The following is a 6029-nucleotide window of genomic DNA, read 5'->3' as shown; positions in this document are numbered from 1 at the left end:
AACAAGGTAAGGTGAAATATAGGTTCTACTTGTAAAGTTGCAACTTTTGCTTCCAGACTCGTAGATTCTATTTGTGAAGTAGTAACATTTTCTTCTAAACTTGTAGATTTATTTCTCCTTTAGCCATTCTTATTCATTTAGTTCAATCTCATTCTCAATGAGAGAGAACTAAACAAGACATCATATGTCCAAGAAGTAGCAATGTGCTAAATCAATTTCTATAATATACTTTTTAAATTGAAACATTTCCATTCTTTTACCTTCCAACTATATGAGGTAGTTTCTAATCAATTGTAATTGGTCCATTTAATTTTGAAACATTTGTTGTTCATAACAACTTTTAGCATGTAAGTAGTTCTAGTTTGAGAAGTAGCAACTTGTTTGCATTTCTTGGCCTATAACTTCTTAATGCAATCCTCATATATTCCTAAACCTTTCCTATGTGAGCCACTTAGAACACTTCTCTTTGGTTCAAAATGATACTTTGCTTAACTACTTTAAGCACTTTTCATGATTTTGCTAAGTCTATCTAGTCATCATTCATATTAGAGTTTAATCAACTATTTAACTCTTATATAAAATGGATGAAGAATAGCGTCATTTGATCAACTTTTGATCATAGAAATTTCCAATCACTTTCTTATATTTAATCATATTGAAAATAAGAGATTTTACTGGACTTCTATGCTTGTCTTTTAGAGGGTTTGTACCTCCCATCTCATTATATCCCTTGAAACACTTTTCAAAATGAAGATGTGTTGGCATTTTACTCAAACGTTTTGAATAAAACTAACCTTAGACATTTGACATGGGTTTTTAAAACTTGCCTTTTAGAACCATATTAGCAAAATTGGAATATAGGTTTATGAATTACCTTTTAACCTTTTGAGAACGTTTCTCAACTTTATTTTCAATAGAGGAGATTATATATAAAATTAAATTAGAACGACATGTTACTTATAAGTAAACGCAAAATTCAATTATGTTTAATAAAATTTAAAGTACTATAAGCGAATTAAATATTGGTAGCTTTAAAGCATTCATTCAATTTTAATTTGATCCCAATTGAATAAAATGATTTCAAGATCCTTTATTTGTGCAATAATTGACCGGGCTGAGGCCCTACCATCAAGCATTACATTTTCAAGGTGAGTAAACTCTTTACTGATTACAACTCTTTGTAACTCTTGGTTGAATAATTAATCATCACATGTTTAATTATTACCCTTTGCTTCTAAGGTTCTAAACTCTTTAGGTAACCTTGTTGAGTATAACCAATTAAAATTGTAAAATGTGATTTACCCCCACTCCCCTAAGATATAATATGACACCCTGCTGAGGCATGACCCATCATAAATATCGAAGGTTTCATCGGGTTTTTTTATTGGAAAAGCAACCTCAATATTACCGGGACCTAGATTTATTATGTTGTGATTGTTTAGTGAACTCTAGCGCATCATCACAAAACATCAATAAAATCTAACATGCAAATAAACTGAATGCATAAACATGACATAGCATGACCCCTAATCCTAATAAACTAATAAAGCAAAAAACTCCTACTTGAACCTTCATGGATCTCATCCACCTTTCTTCTTTGGGCCTTCACTTCATGGGTTTCTTGGATTAACTACAACCTATAATTTTACTCTATTCTATCTACTACTTAAATAAAATGAAATAAAATTACAAAAATACTTTATCGATACGTAGACCGTACTAAGATTACAAAAATACATCACAATGCGCATATCGTATTTAGTAATCTACCGGGCCATACTAGTCATTATTTAACAGTCAATAATGTCATATATTATAAAGTGCCACATAATAAATCACTCATCATGCTTTCCTAAACTACAAAATCGAATGATCATAATTAAGGAAACATGGCATCTAAATATCTCATATTTTAATTAATGCAATTAGATAATATCATATATTATTCATGATTATCCATAAAATATCGTATATTTTAAATTAATCATGAGATAAAATCAAATCTTATTTTAATCTTAAGAGATAAATCATATTTATCTGAAAAATTATCCTAACAAAGTTAGGAAATTCTATCCCAATTACTAGCCAATCACAAAAATTTTAAACCAATTATATCCAAAAATAATTATGGGATAATCACATTATTTAAATCAATTATTATCCTTTTGGAATATGCTCATAATATCCTAACAAATCTTATCCAAAATTAACCACTTTAATTATGGATAATTACCAATTTAACAGCTTTAAATATGGATAATATCAAATATAACAACTTTTGAAAGATTTGATTTTATCCCAAATAAAAGATTTTATCTAAATAAAATCGATTTTATCTTTCAAAATAAAAGATCATATTTTCAAAATATTTTATCTCATCCAAAATAAATCATATTTATCTTGAAATATTTTTAAAATAAATAATAATAATTTTAATTTTTTTAAAATCATGCACCAGCCACCGTGGTGTGGCCAGCCGAAGCCAGTCACGGTGGTCGTACACCGTGAGGTGTACGCTGCACTGCAGCGGTGCACAACAGCAGCAGCAGTGCCGCGCAACCGTAAATTAATAATTATTAATTATTAATTATTAATTATTAATTATTAATTATTAATTATTAATTATTAATTATTAATTATTAATTATTAATTATTAATTATTAATTATTAATTATTAATTATTAATTATTAATTATTAATTATTAATTATTAATTATTAATAAATTATTAATAATTAATAATTAATAATTAATAATTAATAATTAATTATTAATAATTAATAATTAATAATTAATAATTAATAATTACTAATTACTAATTACTAATTACTAATTACTAGTAATTATGTAATTAAGTAATTAGTAATTAGTAATTAATAATTAATTATTAATTATTAATTATTAATTATTAATAATTAATAATTAATTATTAATAATTAATAATTACTAATTACTAATTACTAATTACTTAATTACTTAATTACTAATTAATAATTACTAATTACTAATTACTAATTAATAATTACTAATTACTAATTACTAATTACTAATTACTAATTACTAATTACTAATTACTAATTACTAATTATTAATTACTAATTACTAATTATTAATTATTAATTATTAATTATTAATTATTAATTATTAATTATTAATTATTAATTATTAATTATTAATTATTAATTATTAATTATTAATTATTATTATTATTAATTATTAATTATTAATTATTAATTATTAATTATTATTATTATTATTATTAATTATTAATTATTAATTATTAATTATTAATTATTAATTATTAATTATTAATTATTAATTATTAATTATTAATTATTAATTATTAATTATTAATTATTAATTATTAATTATTAATTATTAATTATTAATTATTAATTATTAATTATTAATTATTAATTATTAATTATTAATTATTAATTATTAATTATTAATTATTAATTATTAATTATTAATTATTAATTATTAATTATTAATTATTAATTATTAATTATTAATTATTAATTATTAATTATTAATTATTAATTATTAATTATTAATTATTAATTATTAATTATTAATTATTAATTATTAATTATTAATTATTAATTATTAATTATTAATTATTAATTATTAATTATTAATTATTAATTATTAATTATTAATTATTAATTATTAATTATTAATTATTAATTATTAATTATTAATTATTAATTATTAATTATTAATTATTAATTATTAATTATTATTAATTATTAATTATTAATTATTAATTATTAATTATTAATTATTAATTATTAATTATTAATTATTAATTATTAATTATTAATTATTAATTATTAATTATTAATTATTAATTACTAATTATTAATTATTAATTATTAACTATTAACTATTAATTATCATATATTATGACTAATTATTATTAATCAAAAGTTAATTATGTCAACAAGCCAAAAGCCATTAGCCAAAAGCTGCTCCAACTAGCTTTTGGCTTAAAAGCTAGCTTTTCAGCTAGTTAAAAAAGCCACTAATCAAACATATTTTTTGGTTGTTTGACCAAATTGAACAAGCCAAAAGTCAAAAGTCAAAAGCCAAAAGCCAGTTGAAAAGTTGGTTTCCAAACACCCCCATAAACAACAGAGTCTGATAAAAATTGAAGGCGGTGATTATATATTCCTAAACAAAGTCATGCTTATACTTAATTTGTTAAAACGAAACTATGAAATGATGAATAATAGAATTAGTAGTGTGCACACAAGTCAATAAAGCAATGAAATTATATACTTTGCATAAGCCATTCTCGTAGTCAAACAATCCTAATTCCAAATTAAATGTATAAGCATAATAAATATTATTAAAGTATAAAAAGGTATAGCAGAACATACTAGCTTGGTAATAATTAAAACAAAGTTAATGAACAATTCAAAACAGATTCATATAAAAGATTATTTGCAAATCAGAATGCAAAAACTGCATAATATTGTTGCTATGACTAAAGCGAATAAATTATGTGGTAATTGTATAATAGTTACGTTATGTTAAACGTACCTGATTAACTGATTTCAGAGTAGGATAACTTAATTCAACTATGTAGAGCTTTGGTGCTGATAAAGTGTTAAATATGGAAGAGAAATAAAGAGAGATGAGAGAAATATTTTTTACTTTCTATATATTCCTCCATCCAGTACAAGATATATATACATGTATTATATCTAGAACTACATCAATGGATAAGATTAAATACCCAACTCTAGAGTATTCTAGATGGTACATAGGATAATAGTCATCCACATATAGATATTTTATAACATATTTTAATCTCTTTTAATTTTTATGAGGCATTATTTTAAAATTTTTACTGTTGTATAAACTAAAAATTAGTATTTTATTTTTTGTTTTATTTGTGCAATGAGTTAGTAAATGTATGAATTAGCTATTTACGGTACGGAGTATGAAATTAGTATAAATATTATTATTTTTTTATTAAAAAAAAATTAGTCTTTGCATTAAAAACATATTAGGATTAGTTGTGAAAATTTTAATATGATATTTTTTTTTGCATATATATTATGGCCACTAAGGTTTATGACCTAATGAATTGAATATTTAATTTGGCCCTCGAAAGAAATTTGTGAAGATCCGCCACTGGTCATGAGGAATTAGGTATATTTGTGTACATATATTCTGGCCCGAAGTTTGACTTGGCCTGAACTCACAACTCGGGGGCTTATTTTCTTACTTCGGTTTGAATTGATCACCTTTAGACCAGAGTTACAAATAACCTTGAAGTAGTACCCGGAGTGTTTATGCATTATGAGGAAAGTTAACTTTTGATCCAAAATTTGACTAAGGGGTTGTTTGTTTGACATAAAAAAACATGGGAAGTGAGACTTCCTAGGAATTGCAATTTTAGTGTGTTGTTTGGTTGACAATAATTTGGTGAAATGGGGAAAGTGGAACTTCCTAGGAATTTTGAGTTCCCACAAAATGTAGGAACTTACTTACCTAACCCCCCTAGGTAAGTGAAAATTCCCATGAAAGTTACTTCCCTCATTTTTAACCAAACAATTTTATAAAATTCCCATGATTTGATTGTAGAAATTTAATTCCCATAAATTTACAATTCATGGGTAGTTCTAATTCCCAAGTGAACCAAACAACACCTAAAAATAATTTAAAGTTGAAATCAATGCACGTGTAGTGTTTGTTTATTTGTCTGAACCAACTGGGGGACAAGAAAACCCTTTAGTAGCAATGAACAACTAATAAAAATTCAACTTCCATTGATCCCATCGCAAGTCCCAACTAGCATTTCCCAGAAATTTTAATACACAGTATCAATTTCACTATAATTAAGATAACATTAATTTTTTCTGGGTTAATACTAACATTCAAAGATATTTAAAAAAAAAAAAACTAATAAAACCCAGTTCTTTCCATATTTTCTGGATCTTATTTCACAATATAAGTATACCCACAAATTTCTAGAGATAATTTTGAAGTTCTATGAATTGAATTTGTGCAATAGAT

This window comes from Chenopodium quinoa, unplaced genomic scaffold (assembly GCF_001683475.1).
Source record: "Chenopodium quinoa cultivar QQ74 unplaced genomic scaffold, ASM168347v1, whole genome shotgun sequence".
Classification (NCBI taxonomy): domain Eukaryota; kingdom Viridiplantae; phylum Streptophyta; class Magnoliopsida; order Caryophyllales; family Amaranthaceae; genus Chenopodium; species Chenopodium quinoa.
This window is presented reverse-complemented; position numbering follows the sequence as displayed.